Source organism: Mesoplodon bidens, assembly GCF_964165515.1.
Source record: "Mesoplodon bidens genome assembly, chromosome: Y".
In the NCBI taxonomy this organism is placed as follows: Eukaryota; Metazoa; Chordata; class Mammalia; order Artiodactyla; family Ziphiidae; genus Mesoplodon; species Mesoplodon bidens.
In genome coordinates, this window is record NC_138180.1 from 20578738 (window position 1) to 20600645 (window position 21908).

Genomic DNA, 21908 nt, shown 5'->3' on the forward strand with positions numbered 1-21908 from the left:
GGAGTATTGGACCAACACTTGTAGAAAACGGGGTCCTCGCGGGCAACTCATTGGAGGGACACAAATAAATCTTTGCCGACTTTCTGCTGAAGCTTACGAGCGTTCACACCTAAGCCTCTTACAAGGTCAGCTGTTTAGCTAAACATGTGCTCATGATCTAAATTTACACAATAAGGAAGAAATCAGCTACAAGGGGAGACAATCAGCAAAAACAATCCATACCAGACTTAGATTACCCTAGGCCATCCATCAGGTGTTGGAATAATCAGGTGCAAGGCAGAAAATACACATAAAACTGGAACTGAAACAAGGAACAAAGATGTTTTCAAAGAATGGTAGGATCTCTCAAACATTTTTAAAGTACATGTCATTGATAAAGCTAAATACTCAAAGGTTGTGTAATACACCAGATTCATCATTGAGAAGAGTGGAATTATGCTGTTTTGAAAACTACGGCAGGTGAGATTTTCTGCCTAATTATATAAGAATATTTCTCTAAAAAATACACATTATTTCCAAGACTTATTGGCTGTGAAATAAGTTAAGGGTATTTCAAATGGCTTGCCTGCAAAGAAAGGTGAGATATAGGGAATCACTGAAAGTCGAGGGGAAAATAGGTCAATATATACATTGCTATATGGTGAACTAAGCCTTAGGCCGGCAACAGTGTAGAGGAATGGACCCTTAGAAATTTACAAGTAAGCTGGAATCTTTAAAAGTTCAAATATTTATAAGTAAAAGATTTATTAAAATGAATAACCAAGTGTTTTAATTGACATCAGAAAATCAAAACAATAAACCCTGAGAACATAGAAAAAAGATAAATAAAGATATGATCAGAATTTAATACAACAGAAAATGTATAAAATTCAGGTGATTAGTAAGTCCAAAGAATATTCTTTGAAAAGATTTAAAAGACACACTTTGATTAAGGAAAACAAAAACATAAGTAAAGAATATACAGAAAGAATCAGGACAATGTTATAGCAGAGAATATATGAAATGCCAGTAAATTTGAACATTTCTGTAAAGTGGACCATTTCCTAGCTCCTAAAGTTTACCAAAACGGACACAAGAGGAAATCATTTAGGGTCATCATGTCTGCCCTTGTCATTCTCGGAAAGCCCTGGCCTCAGAATGCAGCATTTGTAGTCCATGGTAACCTGAGGAGAGGGGGCGGTGCTGAGGGAGGTTGGAACACAACCCTCACTGAGGGAGTGGGTGTGGCCATCTCTGCTGTGACTGAACAAAGGGCAGGGGAGCATGGGGACCAGAGCAGGGCCCTCAGAACCTGGCAGGCCCAGTGGGGTGTCACAAGCATTTAGGCCCAGGCCAAAGGGCGCCTTTTTGTCTGCACAGCTGCCCAAACTCTCACCTTTCCACTCAGGCCGCCCTCTTACTTAGAAGTGTGTGTGGAACCTGTCCGCCCAGTACACCTCGCTGAACAGCTAACCATACGTCTTAGCATCGTAGCTGCCTGACCGTGGACCGATGTTCGCAGGCAGATGGGTCCCTGGGACACACGTGGAGAGTCTCCTGCCCGGGCCCCAGGCCGCCCACAGCCCCTGTCCCAGATCGGGGGCAGCAAAGCAGCCCTGTCTGAATCCCCGGCCTCTACAGTGCGTATTGGACCAACACTTGTTGAAAACGGCGTCCTCGAAGGCTACTCATTTGAGGGACACAAATAAATCTTTGCCCACTTTCTGCTGAAGCTTCCGAGAGTTCACACCTAAGCCTCTTACAAGGTCAGCTCTTTAGCTAAACATGAGCTCATGATCTAAATTTACACAAAAGGAAGAAAACAGCAACAAGGGGAGACAATCAGCAAAAACAATCAATACCAGAATTAGATTCCCTAGGCCATCCATCAGATGTTGGAATAATCAGGTGCAAGGCAGAAACTATACATAAAACTAGAACTGAAACAAGGAACAAGTATCTTTTCAAAGACTGATAGGATCTCTAAAACTTTTTTAAAGTACATGTCATTGATAAAGCTAAATACTCAAAACAGATTCATCATTGAGAAGAGTAAAATTATGCTGTTTTGAAAACTATGGCAGGTCCGATTTCCTGCCTAATTATATAAGAAGATTTCTCTAAAAATTACACATTATATCAAAGACTTATTGGCTGTGAAATAAGTTAAGGGTATTTCAAATGGCTTGTCTGCAAAGAAAGGTGAGATGTAGGGAATCACAGAAAGTTGAGGGGAAAATAGGTCAATATATACATTGCTCTAGGTGGAACTAAGCGTTAGGCGAGCAACAATGTAGAGGACCTGCCCCTTAAAAACTTACAAGTAAGTTCGAATCTTCAAAACTACAAATCTTTATAAGCAAATAGATTTATTAAAATGAATAACCAAGGGGCTTACCTGGTGGCGCAGTGGTTGAGAGTTCGCCTGCCGATGCAGGGGATACGGGTTCGTGCCCCGGTCAGGGAAAATCCCACATGCCGCGGAGCGGCTGGGCCCGTGAGCCATGGCCGCTGAGCCTGCGCGTCCGGAGCCTGTGCTCCACAACGGGAGAGGCCACAACAGTGAGAGCCCCGCCTACCGCAGGGAAAAAAATAAAAAAGAATAACCAAGTGTTTTAATTGACATCAGAAGATCAAAACAATATACCCTGAGAACATAGAAAAAGATAAAGATATGAGCAAAACTTAATACAAAAAAACGTATAAAATTGAGGTGATTTAGTAAGTCCAAAGAATATTCTTTGAAAAGATTTAAAAGACACCCTTGATTAAGGAAAACAAAAACATAAGTAAAGAATATACAGAAAGAATCAGTACAATGTTATAGCAGAGAATATATGAAATGCCAGTAAATTTGAATATTTTGGTAAAGTGGACAATTTACTTGGTCCTAATGTTTAACAAAACTGACACTAGAGGAAATCATTTAAGGTCGTCATGCCTGCCCTTGGCATTCTCGGAACGCCCTGGCCTCAGAATGCAGCATCTGTAGTCCATGGTAACCTGCAGAGAGTGTGCGGGCCTGAGGGAGTTTGGATCACGGCACTCACTAGGGAGTGGGTGTGGCCATCTCTGCTGTGACTGAACAAAGGGCAGGGGAGCAGGGGGCCCAGGGCAGGGCCCTCAGAGCCCGGCAGGCCCAGTGGGGTGTCACAAGCATTTAGGCCCAGGCCAAATTGTGCCTACATTGTCGGCAGAGCTGCCCAGTCTCTCTCCTTTCCACTCAGGCCGCCCACTTACTTGAAATGTGTGTGGAACCTGTCCGTGCAGTACACCTCGCTGCACAGTAACCATTGGTCTGGGCATTGTAGCTTGTGCCAGGTGACCGAAGTTCGCAGGAAGATGTGTCCCTGGGACACACGAGGAGAGGCTCCAGCCCGGGCCACAGGCGGCCCTATGCCCCTGCCCCAAATCGGGGGCTGCAAACAGCCCTGGCTGAGTCCCCTGCGTCTAGAGGGAGTATGGGACTAACACTTGTAGAAAACGGGGTCCTCGTGGGCAACTCATTGGAGGGACACAAATAAATCTTTGCCGACTTTCTGCTGAAGCTTACGAGCGTTCACAACTAAGCCTCTTACAAGGTCAGCTCTTTAGCTGAACATGTGCTCTTGATCTAAATTTACACAATAAGGAAGAAATCAGCTACAAGGGGAGACAATCAGCAAAAACAATCCATACCAGACTTAGATTCCCTAGGCCATCCATCAGGTGTTGGAATAATCAGGTGCAAGGCAGAAAATATACATAAAACTGGAACTGAAACAAGGAACAAGGATGTTTTCAAAGAATGGTAGGATCTCTCAAACATTTTTAAAGTACATGTCATTGATAAAGCTAAATACTCAAAGGTTGTGTAATACAACAGATTCATCATTTGGTAGAGTGGAATTATGCTGTTTTGAAAACTATGGCCAGTGAGATTTTCTGCCTAATTATATAAGAATATTTCTCTAAAAAATACACATTATTTCTAAGACTTATTGTCTGTGAAATAAGTTAAGGGTATTTCAAATGGTTTGTCTGCAAAGAAAGGTGAGATGTAGGGAATCACAGAAAGTCGAGGGGAAACTATGTCAATATATACATTGCTATATGGTGAACTAAGCCTTAGGCCGGCAACAGTGTAGAGGAATGGACCCTTAGAAACTTACAAGTAAGCTGGAATCTTTAAAAGTTCAAATCTTTTTAAGTAAAAATATTTATTAAAATTAATAACCAAGTGTTTTAATTGACATCAGAAAACCAAAACAATAAACCCTGAGACCATAGAAAAAAGATAAATAAAGATATAATCAGAACTTAATACAACAGAAAACGTATAAAATTGAGGTGATTTAGTAAGTCCAAAGAATATTCTTTGAAAAGATTTAAAAGACACACTTTGATTAAGGAAAACAAAAACATAAGTAAAGAATATACAGAAAGAATCAGGACAATGTTATAGCAGAGAATATATGAAATGCCAGTAAATTTGAATATTACTGTAGAGTGGACCATTTCCTAGCTCCTAAAATTTTCCCAAACTAACACAAGAGGAAATCATTTAAGGTCATCATGTCTGCCCTTGGCATTCTCGGAAAGCCCTGGCCACAGAATGCAGCATTTGTAGTCCCTGGTAACATGAGGAGAGGGTGCGGTGCTGAGGGAGGTTGGAACACTACCCTCACTGAGGGAGTGAGTGTGGCTATCTCGGCTGTGACTGAACAAATGGCAGGGGAGCAGGGGGCCCAGGGCAGGTCCCTCAGAACCCGGCAGGCCCAGTGGTGTGTCACAAGCATTTAGGCCCAGGCCAAAGGGCGCTTTTTGTCTGCACAGCTGCCCAAACTCTCACCTTTCCACTCAGGCCGCCCTCTTACTTGAAGTGTGTGTGGAACCTGTCCGCCCAGTACACCTCGCTGCACAGCTAACCATACGTCTGAGCATCGTAGCTTCCTGCCCGTGGACCGAAGTTCGCAGGCATATGGGTCCCTGGGACACACGTGGAGAGTCTCCTGCCCGAGCCACAGGCCGCCCAAGGCCCCTGCCCCAGGCCGGGGGGCGCAAAGCAGCCCTGTCTGAATCCCCTACCTCTAGAGGGCGTATTGGACCAACACTTGTTGAAAACGGTGTCATCGAGGGCAACTCATTTGAGGGACACAAATAAATCTTTGCCGACTTTCTGCTGAAGCTTCCGAGAGTTCACACCTAAGCCTCTTACAAGGTCAGCTGTTTAGCTAAACATGAGCTCATGATCTAAATTTACACAAAAGGAGGAAATCAGCAACATGGGGAGACAATCAGCAAAAACAATCAATACCAGAATTAGATTCCCTAGGCCATCCATCAGATGTTGGAATAATCAGGTGCAGGGCAGAAAATATACATAAAACTGGAACTGAAACAAGGAACAAGGATGTTTTCAAAGCCTGATAGGAACTCTCAAACATTTTTAAAGTACATGTCATTGATAAAGCTAAATACTCAAAACAGATTCATCATTGAGAAGAGTGAAATTATGCTCTTTTGAAAACTAAGGCAGGTCAGATTCCCTGCCTAATTATATAAGAAGATTTCTCTAAAAATTACACATTATATCAAAGACTTATTGGCTGAGAAATAAGTTAAGGGTATTTCAAATGGCTTGTCTGCAAAGAAAGGTGAGACGTAGGGAATCACAGAAAGTCGAGGGGAAAATAGGTCAATATATACATTGCTATATGTTGAACTACGCGTTAGGCGAGCAACAATGTAGAGGACCTGACCGTTAAAAACTTACAAGTAAGTTCGAATCTTCAAATCTACCAATCTTTATCAGTAAATCGATTTATTAAAATGAATATGAAGTGTTTTAATTGACAACAGAAGATCAAAACAATAAACCCTGAGAACATAGAAAAAAGATAAGGATATGCGCAGAACTTAATACAAAAAAACCATAGAAAATTGAGGTGATTTAGTAAGTCCAAGGAATATTCTTTGAAAAGATTTAAAAGACACCCTTAAGGAAAACAAATACATAAGTAAAGAATATACAGAAAGAATCAGGACAATGTTATAGCAGAGAATATATGAAATGCCAGTAAATTTGAACATTTCTGTAAAGTGGACCATTTACTTCGTCCTAAAGTTTACCAAAACTGACACTAGAGGAAATCATTTAAGTTCCTCATGTCTGCCCTTGGCATTCTCGGAACGCCCTGGCCTCAGAAAGCTGCATCTGTAGTCCATGGAAACCTGAGGTGACGGGGCGGTGCTGAGGGAGATTGGAACACTGCCCTCACTAGGGAGTGGGTGTGGCCATCTCTGCTGTGACTGAACAAAGGGCAGGGGAGCAGGGGGCCCAGGGCAGGGACCTCAGAACCTGGCAGGCCCAGTGGGGTGTCACAAGCATTTAGGTCCAGGCCAACGGGCGCCTTTTTGTCTGCACAGCTGCCCAAACTCTCACCTTTCCACTCAGGCCGCCCTCTTACTTGAAGTGTGTGTGGAACCTGTCCGCCCAGAACACCTCGCTGAACAGCTAACCATACGTCTGAGCATCGTAGCTTCCTGCCCGTGGACCGAAGTTCGCAGGCAGATGGGTCCCTGGGACACACGTGGAGAGTCTCCTTCCCGGGCCACAGGCCTCCCACTGCCCCTGACCCAGATCGGGGGCAGCAAAGCAGCCCTGTCTGAATCCCCTGCCTGTATAGGGCGTACTGGACCAACACTTGTTGAAAACGGTGTCATCGAGGGCAACTCATTTGACGGACACAAATAAATCTTTGCCGACTTTCTGCTGAAGCTTCCGAGAGTTCACACCTAAGCCTCTTACAAGGTCAGCTGTTTAGCTAAACATGAGCTCATGATCTAAATTTACACAAAAGGAAGAAAACAGCAACAAGGGGAGACAATCAGCAAAAACAATCAATATCAGAATTAGATTCCCTAGGACATCCATCAGATGTTGGAATAATCAGGTGCAAGGCAGAAAATATACATAAAACTGGAACTGAAACAAGGAACAAGGATGTTTTCAAAGCCTGATAGGATCTCTAAAACATTTTTAAAGTACATGTCATTGATAAAGCTAAATACTCAAAACAGATTCATCATTGAGAAGAGTTAAATTATGCTGTTTTGAAAACTATGGCAGGTCCGATTTCCTGCCTAATTATATAAGAAGATTTCTCTAAAAATTACACACTATATCAACGACTTATTGGCTGTGAAATAAGTTAAGGGTATTTCAAATGGCTTGCCTGCAAAGAAAGGTGAAATGTAGGGAATCACAGAAAGTCGAGGGGAAAATAGTTCAATATATACAATGCTCTAGGGTGAACTAAGCGTTAGGCAAGCAACAATGTATAGGACCTGACCCTTAAATACTTACAAGTAAGTTTGAATCTTCAAAACTACAATTCTTTATAAGTAAATAGATTTATTAAAATGAATAACCAAGGGGCTTACCTGGTGGCGCAGTGGTTGAGAGTTCGACTGCCGATGCAGGGGATACGGGTTCGTGCCCCGGTTCAGGAAAATCCCACGTGCCGCGGAGCGGCTGGGCCCGTGAGCCATGGCCGCTGAGCCTGCGCGTCCGGAGTCAGTGCTCCGCAACGGGAGAGGCCACAACAGTGAGAGGCCCGCCTACCGCAGGAAAAAAAAAAAGAATAACCAAGTGTTTTAATTGACATCAGAAAATCAAAACAATAAACCCTGAGAACATAGAAAAAGATAAAGATATGAGCAGAACTTAATACAAAAAAAACGTATAAAATTGAGGTGATTTAGTAAGTCCAAAGAATATTCTTTGAAAAGATTTAAAAGACACCCTTGATTAAGGAAAACAAAAACATAAGTAAAGAATATACAGAAAGAATCAGGACAATGTTATAGCAGAGAATATATGAAATGCCAGTAAATTTGAATATTTTTGTAAAGTGGACAATTTACTTGGTCCTAAAGTTTACCAAAACTGACACTAGAGGAAATCATTTAAGGTCGTCCTGTCTGCCTTTGGCATTCTCGGAACGCCCTGGCCTCAGAATGCAGCATCTGTAGTCCATGATAACCTGAGGAGAGGCTGCGGGGCTGAGGGAGTTTGGAACACGGCCCTCACTAGGGAGTGGCTTTGGCCATCTCTGCTGTGACTGAACAAAGGGCAGGGGAGCAGGGGGCCCAGGGCAGGGCCCTCAGAGCCCGGCAGGCCCAGTGGGGTGTCACAAGCATTAAGGACCAGGCCCATGTGTGCCTACATTGTCGGCAGAGCTGCCCAGTCTCTCTCCTTTCCACTCAGGCCGCCCTCTTAGTTGAAGTGTGTGTGGAACCTACCGTGTAGTACACCTCGCTGCACAGTAATCATAGGTCTGGGCATTGTAGCTTGTGCCAGGTGACCGAAGTTCGCAGGCAGATGTGTCCCTGGGACACACGTGGAGAGGCTCCTGCCCGGGCCACAGGCGGCCCTATGCCCCTGCCCCAAATCGGGGGCTGCAAACAGCCCTGCCTGAGTCCCCTGCGTCTAGAGGGAGTATTGGACCAACACTTGTAGAAAACGGGGTCCTCGCGGGCAACTCATTGGAGGGACACAAATAAATCTTTGCCGACTTTCTGCTGAAGCTTACGAGCGTTCACACCTAAGCCTCTTACAAGGTCAGCTGTTTAGCTAAACATGTGCTCATGATCTAAATTTACACAATAAGGAAGAAATCAGCTACAAGGGGAGACAATCAGCAAAAACAATCCATACCGGACTTAGATTCCCTAGGCCATCCATCAGGTGTTGGAATAATCAGGTGCAAGGTAGAAAATATACATAAAACTGGAACTGAAACAAGGAACAAGGATGTTTTCAAAGAATGGTAGGATCTCTCAAACATTTTTAAAGTACATGTCATTGATAAAGCTAAATACTCAAAGGTTGTGTAATACAACAGATTCATCATTTGGTAGAGTGGAATTATGCTGTTTTGAAAACTATGGCAGGTGAGATATTCTGCCTAATTATATAAGAATATTTCTCTAAAAAATACACATTATTTCTAAGACTTATTGTCTGTGAAATAAGTTAAGGGTATTTCAAATGGCTTGTCTGCAAAGAAAGGTGAGATGTAGGGAATCACAGAAAGTCGAGGGGAAAATATGTCAATATATACATTGCTATATGGTGAACTAAGCCTTAGGCCGGCAACAGTGTAGAGGAATGGACCCTTAGAAACCTACAAGTAAGCTGGAATCTTTAAAAGTTCAAATCTTTTAAGTAAAAATATTTATTAAAATGAGTAACCAAGTGTTTTAATTGACATCAGAAAACCAAAACAACAAACCCTGAGACCATAGAAAAAAGATAAATAAAGATAGGATCAGAAATTAATACAACAGAAAACGTATAAAATTGAGGTGATTTAGTAAGTCCAAAGAATATTCTTTGAAAAGATTTGAAAGACACACTTTCATCAAGGAAAACAAAAACATAAGTAAAGAATATACAGAAAGAATCAGGACAATGTTATAGTAGAGAATATATGAAATGCCAGTAAATTTGAACATTTCTGTAAAGTGGACCATTTCCTAGCTCCTAAAATTTTCCCAAACTAACACAAGAGGAAATCATTTAAGGTCATCATGTCTGCCCTTGGCATTCTCGGAAAGCCCGGGCCTCAGAATGCAGCATTTGTAGTCCATGGTAACCTGAGGAGAGGGGGCGGTGCTGAGGGAGGTTGGAACACTACCCTCACTGAGGGAGTGGGTGTGGCTATCTCTGCTGTGACTGAACAAAGGGCAGGGGAGCAGGGGGCCCAGGGCAGGTCCCTCAGAACCCGGCAGGCCCAGTGGTGTGTCACAAGCATTTAGGCCCAGGCCAAAGGGCGCGTTTTTGTCTGCAAAGCTGCCAAAATTCTCACCTTTCCACTCAGGCCGCCCTCTTACTTGAAGTGTGTGTGGAACCTGTCCGCCCAGTACACCTCGCTGCACAGCTAACCATACGTCTGAGCATCGTAGCTTCCTGCCCGTGGACCGAAGTTCGCAGGCATATGGGTCCCTGGGACACACGTGGAGAGTCTCCTGCCCGAGCCACAGGCCGCCCACTGCCCCTGCCCCAGGTCGGGGGGCGCAAAGCAGCCCTGTCTGAAACCCCTACCTCTAGAGGGCGTATTGGACCAACACTTGTTGAAAACGGTGTCATCGAGGGCATCTCATTAGAGGGACACAAATATATCTTTGCCGACTTTCTGCTGAAGCTTCCGAGAGTTCACACCTAAGCCTTTACAAGGTCAGCTGTTTAGCTAAACATGAGCTCATGATCTAAATTTACAAAAAAGGAAGAAATCAGCAACAAGGGGAGACAATCAGCAAAAACAATCAATACCAGAATTAGATTCCCTAGGCCATCCATCAGATGTTGGAATAATCAGGTGCAGGGCAGAAAATATACATAAAACTGAAACTGAAAAAAGGAACAAGGATGTTTTCAAAGACTGGTAGGATCTCTAAAACATTTTTAAAGTACATGTCATTGATAAAGCTAAATACTCAAAACAGATTCATCATTGACAAGAGTGAAATTATGCTGTTTTGAAAACTATGGCAGGTCAGATTTTCTGCCTAATTATATAAGAAGATTTCTCTAAAAATTACACATTATATCAAAGACTTATTGGCTGAGAAATAAGTTAAGCGTATTTCAAATGGCTTGTCTGCAAAGAAAGGTGAGATGTAGGGAATCACAGAAAGTCGAGGGGAAATAGGTCAATATATACATTGCTCTAGGGTGAACTAAGCGTTAGGCGAGCAACAATGTAGAGGACCTGACCGTTAAAAACTTACAAGTAAGTTCGAATCTTCAAAACTACAAATCTTTATAAGTAAATCGATTTATTAAAATGAATAATGAAGTATTTTAATTGACAGCAGAAGATCAAAACAATAAACCCTGAGAACATAGAAAAAAGATAGGGATATGAGTAGAACTTAATACAAAAAAACCGTATAAAATTGAGGTGATTTAGTAAGTCCAAGGAATATTCTTTGAAAAGATTTAAAAGACACCCTTAAGGAAAACAAAAACATAAGTAAAGAATATACAGAAAGAATCAGGACAATGTTATAGCAGAGAATATATGAAATGCCAGTAAATTTGAACATTTCTGTAAAGTGGACCATTTACTTGGTCCTAAAGTTTACCAAAACTGACACTAGAGGAAATCATTTAAGTTCCTCATGTCTGCCCTTGGCATTCTCGGAAAGCCCTGGCCACAGAATGCAGCATTTGTAGTCCATGGTAACCTGAGGAGAGGGGGCGGTGCTGAGGGAGGTTGGAACACTGCCCTCACTAGGGAGTGGATGTGGCTATCTCTGCTGTGACTGAACAAAGGGCAGGGGAGCAGGGGGCCCAGGGCAGGGACCTCAGAACATGGCAGGCCCAGTGGGGTGTCACAAGCATTTAGGTCCAGGCCAACGGGCGCCTTTTTGTCTGCACAGCTGCCAAAACTCTCACCTTTCCACTCAGGCCGCCCTCTTATTTGAAGTGTGTGTGGAACCTGTCCGCCCAGAACACCTCGCTGAACAGTTAACCATACGTCTAAGCAACGTAGCTTCCTGCCCGTGGACCGAAGTTCTGAGGCAGATGGGTCCCTGGGACACAAGTGGAGAGTCTCCTTCCCGGGCCACAGGCCACCCACTGCCCCTGACCCAGGTCGGGGGGCGCACAGCAGCCCTGTCTGAATCCCCTACCTATAGAGGGCGTATTGGACCAACACTTGTTGAAAACGGTGTCTTCGAGGGCAACTCATTTGAGGGACACAAATAAATCTTTGCCGACTTTCTGCTGAAGCTTCCGAGAGTTCACACCTAAGCCTCTTACAAGGTCAGCTGTTTAGCTTAACATGAGCTCATGATCTAAATTTACACAAAAGGAAGAAAACAGCAACAAGGGGAGACAATCAGCAAAAACAATCAATACCAGAATTAGATTCCCCAGGCCATCCATCAGATGTTGGAATAATCAGGTGCAAGGCAGAAAATATACATAAAACTGGAACTGAAACAAGGAACAAGGATGTTTTCAAAGACTGATAGGATCTCTAAAACATTTTTAAAGTACGTGTCATTGATAAAGCTAAATACTCAAAACAGATTCATCATTGAGAAGAGTAAAATTATGCTGTTTTGAAAACTATGGCAGGTCCGATTTCCTGCCTAATTATATAAGAAGATTTCTCTAAAAATTACACATTATATCAAAGATTTATTGGCTGTGAAATAAGTTAAGGGTATTTCAAATGGCTTTTCTGCAAAGAAAGGTGAGATGTAGGGAATCACAGAAAGTCGAGGGGAAAATAGTTCAATATATACATTGCTCTAGGGTGAACTAAGCGTTAGGCAAGCAACAATGTAGAGGACCTGACCCTTAAATACTTACAAGTAAGTTTGAATCTTCAAAACTACAATTCTTTATAAGTAAATAGATTTATTAAAATGAATAACCAAGGGGCTTACCTGCTGGTGCAGTGGTTGAGAGTTCGCCTGGCGATGCAGGGGATACGGGTTCGTGCCCCGGTCCAGGAAAATCCCACATGCCGCGGAGCGGATGGGCCCGTGAGCCATGGCCGCTGAGCCTGCGCGTCCGGAGTCAGTGCTCCGCAATGGGAGAGGCCACAACATTGAGAGGCCCGCCTACCAAAGGAAAAAAAAAAATTGAATAACCAAGTGTTTTAATTTACATTAGAAGATCAAAACAATAAACCCTGAGAACATAGAAAAAGATAAAGATATGAGCAGAACTTAATACAAAAAAAACGTATAAAATTGAGGTGATTTAGTAAGTCCAAAGAATATTCTTTGAAAAGATTTAAAAGACACCCTTGATTAAGGAAAAAAAAACATAAGTAAAGAAAATACAGAAAGAATCAGGACAATGTTATAGCAGAGAATATATGAAATGCAAGTAAATTTGAACATTTCTGTAAAGTGGACCATTTTCTAGCTCCTAAAGTTTACCAAAACTGACACTAGAGGAAGTCATTTAAGGTCGTCCTGTCTGCCTTTGGCATTCTCAGAACGCCCTGGCCTCAGAATGCAGCATCTCTAGTCCATGGTAACCTGCGGAGAGGGTGCGGCGCTGAGGGAGTTGGGAACACGGCCCTCACTAGGGAGTGGGTGTGGCCATCTCTGCTGTGACTGAACAAAGGGCAGGGGAGCAGGGGGCCCAGGGCAGGGCCCTCAGAGCCCGGCAGGCCCAGTGGGGTGTCACAAGCATTTTGGCCCAGGCCCACGTATGCCTACATTGTCGGCAGAGCTGCCCAGTCTCTCTCCTTTCCACTCAGGCCGCCCTCTTACTTGAAGTGTGTGTGGAACCTACCGTGCAGTACACCTCGCTGCACAGTAATCATTGGTCTGGGCATTGTAGCTTGTGCCAGGTGACCAAAGTTCGCAGGCAGATGTGTCCCTGGGACACACGTGGAGAGGCTCCTGCCCGGGGCACAGGCGGCCCTATGCCCCTGCCCCAAATCGGGGGCTGCAAACAGCCCTGCCTGAGTCCCCTGCGTCTAGAGGGAGTATTGGACCAACATTTGTAGAAAACGGGGTCCTCGCGGGCAACTCATTGGAGGGACACAAATAAATCTTTGCCGACTTTCTGCTGAAGCTTACGAGCGTTCACACCTAAGCCTCTTACAAGGTCAGCTGTTTAGCTAAACATGTGCTCATGATCTACATTTACACAATAAGGAAGAAATCAGCTACAAGGGGAGACATGCAGCAAAAACAATCCATACCAGAATTAGATTCCCTAGGCCATCCATCAGGTGTTGGAATAATCAGGTGCAAGGCAGAAAATATACATAAAACTGGAACTGAAACAAGGAACAAGGATGTTTTCAAAGAATGGTAGGATCTCTCAAACATTTTTAAAGTACATGTCATTCATAAAGCTAAATACTCAAAGGTTGTGTAATACAACAGATTCATCATTTGGTAGAGTGGAATTATGCTGTTTTGAAAACTACGGCAGGTGAGATTTTCCACCTAATTATATAAGAATATTTCTCTAAAAAATACACATTATTTCTAAGACTTATTGTCTGTGAAATAAGTTAAGGGTATTTCAAATGGCTTGTCTGCAAAGAAAGGTGAGATGTAGGGATTCACAGAAAGTCAAGGGGAAAATATGTCAATATATACATTGCTATACGGTGAACTAAGCCTTAGGCCGGCAACAGTGTAGAGGAATGGACCCTTAGAAACTTACAAGTAAGCTGGAATCTTTAAAAGCTCAAATCTTTATAAGTAAAAAGTTTTATTAAAATAAATAACCAAGTGTTTTAATTGACATCAGAAAATCATAACAATATACCCTGAGAACATAGAAAAAAGATAAATAAAATATGATCAGAACTTAATACAACAGAAAACGTATAAAATTGAGGTGATTTAGTAAGTCCAAAGAATATTGTTTGAAAAGATTTAAAAGACACACTTTGATTAAGGAAAACAAAAACATAAGTAAAGAATATACAGAAAGAATCAGGACAATGTTATAGCAGAGAATATATGAAATGCCAGTAAATTTGAACATTTCTGTAAAGTGGACCATTTCCTAGCTCCTAAAGTTTACCAAAACTGACACAAGAGGAAATCATTTAAGGTCATCATGTCTGCCCTTGGCATTCTCGGAAAGCCCTGGCCTCAGAATGCAGCATTTGTAGTCCATGGTAACCTGAGGAGAGGGGGCGGTGCTGAGGGAGGTTGGAACACTACCCTCACTGAGGGAGTGGGTGTGGCTATCTCTGCTGTGACTGAACAAAGGGCAGGGGAGCAGGGGGCAAAGGGCAGGGCCCACAGAACCCGGCAGGCCCAGTGGTGTGTCACAAGCATTAAGGCCCAGGCCAAAGGGCGCCTTTTTGTCTGCACAGCTGCCCAAACTCTCACCTTTCCACTCAGGCCGCCCTCTTACTTGAAGTGTGTGTGGAACCTGTCCGCCCAGGACACCTCGCTGCACAGCTTACCATAAGTCTGTGCATCGTAGCTTCCTGCCCGTGGACCAAAGTTCGCAGGCAGATGGGTCCCTGGGACACACGTGGAGAGTCTCCTGCCAGGGCCACAGGGCGCCCACTGCCCCTGCCCCAGATCGGGGGCCGCAAAGCAGCCCTGTCAGAATCCCCTGCCTCTAGAGTGCGTATTGGACCAACACTTGTTGAAAACGTGGTCCTCGAGTGCAACTCACTTGAGGGACACAAATAAATCTTTGCCGACTTTCTGCTGAAGCTTCCGAGAGTTCACACCTAAGCCTCTTACAAGGTCAGCTGTTTAGCTAAACATGAGCTCATGATCTAAATTTACACAAAAGGAAGAAATCAGCAACAAGGGGAGACAATCAGCAAAAACAATCCATACCAGAATTAGATTCCCTAGGCCATCCATCAGATGTTGGAATAATCAGGTGCAAGGCAGAAAATATACATAAAACTGGAACTGAAACAAGGAACAAGTATGTTTTCAAAGACTGATAGGATCTCTAAAACACTTTTAAAGTACATGTCATTGATAAAGCTAAATACTCAAAACAGATTCATCATTGACAAGAGTGAAATTATGCTGTTTTGAAAACTATGGCAGGTCCGATTTCCTGCCTAATTATATAAGAAGATTTCTCTAAAAATTACACATTATATCAAAGACTTATTGGCTGTGAAATAAGTTAAGGGTATTTCAAATGGCTTGTCTGCAAAGAAAGGTGAGATGTAGGGAATCACAGAAAGTCGAGGGGAAATAGGTCAATATATACATTGCTCTAGGGTGAACTAAGCGTTAGGTGAGCAACAATGTAGAGGATCTGACCCTTAAAAACTTACAAGTAAGTTCGAATCTTCAAAACTACAAATCTTTATAAGTAAATAGATTTATTAAAATGAATAACCAAGTGTTTTAATTGACATCAGAAGGTCAAAACAGTAAACCCTGAGAACATAGAAAAAAGATAAAGATATGAGCAGAACATAATACAAAAAAAATGTATAAAATTGAGGTGATTTAGTAAGTCCAAAGAATATTCCTTGAAAAGATTTAAAAGACACCCTTGATTAAGGAAAACAAAAACATAAGTAAAGAATATACAGAAAGAATCAGGACAATGTTATAGCAGAGAATATATGAAATGCCAGTAAATTTGAACATTTCTGTAAAGTGGACCATTTCCTAGCTCCTAAAGTTTACCAAAACGGACACTAGAGGAAATCATTTAAGGTCGTCATGTCTACCCTTGGCATTCTCGGGACCCACTGGCCACAGAATGCAGCATCTGTAGTCCATGGTAACCTGCGGAGAGGGTGCGGGGCTGAGGGAGTTTGGAACACGGCCCTCACTAGGGAGTGGGTGTGGCTATCTCTGCTGTGACTGAACAAAGGGCATGGGAGCAGGGGGCCCAGGGCAGGGTCCTCAGAGCCCGGCAGGCCCAGTGGGGTGTCACAAGCACTTAGGCCCTGGCCAAAGTGTGCCTTCATTTTCGGCACAGATGCCCAGTCTCTCCACTTTCCACTCAGGCCGCCCACATACTTGAAGTGTGTGTGGAAACTGTCCGTGCAGTACACCTCCCTGCACAGTAACCATAGGTCTGGGCATTGTAGCTTGTGCCAGGTGACCGAAGTTCGCAGGCAGATGTGTCCCTGGGACACACGTGAAGAGGCTCCTTCTCGGGCCACAGGCTGCCCTCTGCCCCTGCCCCAAATCGGTGGCTGCAAACAGCCCTGTCTGAGTACCCTGTGTCTAGAGGGAGTATTGGAACAACACTGGTAGAGAACGGGTCCTCGCGGGCAACTCATTGGAGGGACACAAATAAATCTTTGCCGACTTTCTGCTGAAGCTTAAGAGCGTTCACACCTAAGCTTCTTACAAGGTGAGCTGTTTAGCTAAGCATGTGCTCATGATCTAAATTTACACAATAAGGAAGAAATCAGCTACAAGGGGAGACAATCAGCAAAAACATTCCATACCAGAATTAGATTCCCTAGGCCATCCATCATATGTTGGAATAATCAGGTGCAAGGCAGAAAATATACTAAAAACTGGCACTGAAACAAGGAACAAGGATGTTTTCAAAGACTGGTGGGATCTCTCGAATATTTTTAAAGTACATGTCATTGATAAAGCTAAATACTCAAAGGTTGTGTAATACAACAGATTCATCATTGAGAAGAGTGGAATTATGCTGTTTTGAAAACTATGGCAGGTGAGATTTTCTGCCTAATTATATAAGAATATTTCTCTAAAAAATACACATTATTTCAAAGACTTATTGGCTGTGAAATAAGTTAAGGGTATTTCAAATGGCTTGCCTGCAAAGAAAGGTGAGATGTGGCGAATCACAGAAAGTCGAGGGGAAAATAGGTCAATATATACATTGCTATATGGTGAACTAAGCCTTAGGCCGGCAACAGTGTAGAGGAATGGACCCTTAGAAACTTACAAGTAAGCTGGAATCTTTAAAAGTTCAAATCTTTATAAGTAAAAAGATTTATTAAAATGAATAACCAAGTTTTTTAATTGACATCAGAAAATCAAAACAATAAACCCTGAGAACATAGAAATAATATAAATAAAGATATGATCAGAACTTAATACAACAGAAAACGTATAAAATTGAGGTGATTTAGTAAGTCCAAAAAATATTCTTTGAAAAGATTTAAAAGACACACTTTGATTAAGGAAAACAAAAACATAAGTAAAGAATATACAGAAAGAATCAGGACAATGTTATAGCAGAGAATATATGAAATGCCTGTAAATTTGAACATTTCTGTAAAGTGGACCATTTCCTAGCTCCTAAAATTTTCCAAAACTGACACAAGAGGAAATCATTTAAGGTCATCATGTCTGCCCTTGGCATTCTCGGAAAGCCATGGCCTCAGAATGCAGCATTTGTAGTCCATGGTAACCTGAGGAGAGGGGGCGGTGCTGAGGGAGGTTGGAACACTACCCTCACTGAGAGAGTGGGTGTGGCTATCTCTGCTGTGACTGAACAAAGGGCAGGGGACCAGGGGGCCCATGGCATGGACCTCAGAACCCGGCAGGACCAGTGGTGTGTCACAAGCATTAAGGCCCAGGCCAAAGGGCGCCTTTTTGTCTGCACAGCTGCCCAAACTCTCACCTTTTCACTCAGGCCGCCCTCTTACTTGAAGTGTGTGTGGAACCTGTCCACCCAGTACACCTCGCTGCACAGCTAACCGTACGTCTGAGCATCGTAGCTTCCTGCCCGTGGACCGAAGTTCGCATGCAAATGGGTCCCTGGGACACACTTGGAGAGTCTCCTGCCCGGGCCACAGGCCGCCCACTGCCCCTGCCCCAGATCGGGGGAAGCAAAGCAGCCCTGTCTGAATCCCCTACCTCTAGAGGGTGTATTGGACCAACACTTGTTGAAAACGGTGTCATCGAGGGCAACTCATTTGAGGGACAGAAATAAATCATTGACGACTTTCTGCTGAAGCTTCCGAGAGTTCACACCTAAGCCTCTTACAAGGTCACCTGTTTAGCTAAACATGAACTCATGATCTAAATTTACACACAAGGAAGAAATCAGCAACAAGGGGAGACACTCAGCAAAAACAATCCATACCAGAATTAGATTCCCTAGGCCATCCGTCAGATGTTGGAATATTCAGGTGCAAAGCAGAAAATATACATAAAACTAGAACTGAAACAAGGAACAAGGATGTTTTCAAAGACTGATAGGATCTCTAAAACATTTTTAAAGTACATGTCATTGATAAAGCTAAATACTCAAAACAGATTCATCATTGAGAAGAGTAAAATTATGCTGTTTTGAAAACTATGGCAGGTCCGATTTCCTGCCTAATTATATAAGAAGATTTCTCTAAAAATTACACACTATATCAACGACTTATTGGCTGTGAAATAAGTTAAGGGTATTTCAAATGGCTTTTCTGCAAAGAAAGGTGAGATGTAGGGAATCACAGAAAGTCGAGGGGAAAATAGTTCAATATATACATTGATGTAGGGTGAACTAAGCGTTAGGAAAGCAACAATGTAGAGGACCTGACAATTAAATACTTACAAGTAAGTTCGAATCTTCAAAACTACAATTCTTTATAAGTAAATAGATTTATTAAAATGAATAACCAAGGGGCTTACCTCGTGGCGCAGTGGTTGAGAGTTCGCCTGCCGATGCAGGGGGTACGGGTGCGTGCCCCGGTCCATGAAAATCCCACGTGCCGCGGAGCGGCTGGGCCCGTGAGCCATGGCCGCTGAGCCTGCGCGTCCGGAGTCAGTGCTCGGCAACGGGAGAGGCCACAACAGTGAGAGGCCCGCCTACCGCAGGAAAAAAAAAAAGAATAACCAAGTGTTTTAATTGACATCAGAAGATCAAAACAATAAACCCTGAGAACATAGAAAAAGATAAAGATGTGAGCAGAACTTAAAACAAAAAAAAACGTATAAAATTGAGGTGATTTAGTAAGTCCAAAGAATATTCTTTGAAAAGATTTAAAAGACACCCTTGATTAAGGAAAACAAAAACATAAGTAAAGAATATACAGAAAGAATCAGGAAAATGTTATAGCAGAGAATATATGAAATGCCAGTAAATTTCAATATTTTTGTAAAGTGGACAATTTACTTGGTCCTAAAGTTTAACAAAACTGACACTAGAGGAAATCATTTAAGGTCGTCATGCCTGCCCTTGGCATTCTCAGAAAGCCCTGGCCTCAGAATGCAGCATTTGTAGTCCATGGTAACCTGAGGAGAGGGGGCGGTGCTGAGGGAGGTTGGAACACTACCCTCACTGAGGGAGTGGGTGTGGCTATCTCTGCTGTGACTGAACAAAGGGCAGGGGAGCAGGGGGCCCAGGGCAGGGCACTCAGAACCCGGCAGGCCCAGTGGTGTGTCACAAGCATTTAGGCCCTGTCCAAAGGGCGCCTTTTTGTCTGCACAGCTGCCCAAACTCTCACCTTTCCAGTCAGGCCGCACTCTTACTTGAAGTGTGTGTGGAACCTGTCCGCCCAGTACAACTCGCTGCACAGCTAACCATACGTCTGAGCATCGTAGCTTCCTGCCCGTGGACCAAAGTTCGCAGGCAGATGGGTCCCTGGGCCACACGTGGAGAGTCTCCTGCCAGGGCCACAGGGCTCCCACTGCCCCTGCCCCAGATCGTGGGCCGCAAAACAGCCCTGTCTGAATCCCCTGCCTCTAGAGTGCGTATTGGACCAACACTTGTGGAAAACGGGGTCCTCGAGGGCAACTCATTTGAGGGACACAAATAAATCTTTGCCGACTTTCTGCTGAAGCTTCCGAGAGTTCACACCTAAGCCTCTTACAAGGTCAGCTGTTTAGCTAAACATGAGCTCATGATCTAAATTTACACAAAAGGAAGAAATCAGCAACAAGGGGAGACAATCAGCAAAAACAATCAATACCAGAATTAGATTCCCTAGGCCATCCATCAGATGTTGGAATAATCATGTGCAAGGCAGTAACTATATATAAAACTGGAACCGAGACAAGGAACAAGGATGTTTTCAAAGACTGATAGGATCTCTAAAACGTTTTTAAAGTACATGTCATTGATAAAGCTAAATACTCAAAACAGATTCATCATTGACAAGAGTGAAATTATGCTGTTTTGAAAACTATGGCAGGTCAGATTTCCGGCCTAATTATATAAGAAGTTTTCTCTAAAAATTACACATTATATCAAAGACTTATTGGCTGTGAAATAAGTTAAGGGTATTTCAAATGGCTTGTCTGCAAAGAAAGGTGAGATGTAGGGAATCACAGAAAGTTGAGGGGAAAATAGGTCAATATATACATTGCTCTAGGTGGAACTAAGCGTTAGGCGAGCAACAATGTAGAGGACCTGACCCTTAAAAACTTACAAGTAAGTTCGAATCTTCAAAACTACAAATCTTTATAAGTAAATAGATTTATTAAAATGAATAACCAAGGGGCTTACCTGGTGGCGCAGTGGTTGAGAGTTCGCCTGCCGATGCAAGGGATACGGGTTCGTGCCCCGGTCAGGGAAAAACCCACATGCCGCGGAGCGGCTGGGCCCGTGAGCCATGGCCGCTGAGCCTGCGCGTTCGGAGCCTGTGCTCCTCAACGGGAGAGGCCACAACAGTGAGAGCCCCGCCTACCGCAGGGAAAAAAATAAAAAAGAATAACCAAGTGTTTTAATTGACATCAGAAGATCAAAACAATAAACCCTGAGAACATAGAAAAAGATAAAGATATGAGCAAAACTTAATACAAAAAAACGTATAAAATTGAGGTGATTTAGTAAGTCCAAAGAATATACTTTGAAAAGATTTAAAAGACACCCTTGATTAAGGAAAACAAAAACATAAGTAAAGAATATACAGAAAGAATCAGTACAATGTTATAGCAGAGAATATATGAAATGCCAGTAAATTTGAACATTTCTGTAAAGTGGACAATTTACTTGGTCCTAAAGTTTACCAAAACTGACACTAGAGGAAATCATTTAAGGTCGGCATGCCTGCCCTTGGCATTCTCGGAACGCCCTGGCCTCAGAATGCAGCATCTGTAGTCCATGGTAACCTGCAGAGAGGGTGCGGGGCTGAGGGAGTTTGGATCACGGCACTCACTAGGGAGTGGGTGTGGCCATCTCTGCTGTGACTGAACAAAGGGCAGGGGAGCAGGGGGCCCAGGGCAGGGCTCTCAGAGCCCGGCAGGCCCAGTGGCGTGTCACAAGCATTTAGGCCCAGGCCAAAGTGTGCCTACATTGTCGGCAGAGATGCCGACTCTCTCTCCTTTCCACTCAGGCCGCCCACATACTTGAAGTGTGTGTGGAACCTGTCCGTGCAGTACACCTCGCTGCACAGTAACCATTGGTCTGGGCCTCGTAGCTTGTGCCAGGTGACCGAAGTTCGCAGGAAGATGTGTCCCTGGGACACACGAGGAGAGGCTCCAGCCCGGGCCACAGGCGGCCCTATGCCCCTGCCCCAAATCGGGGG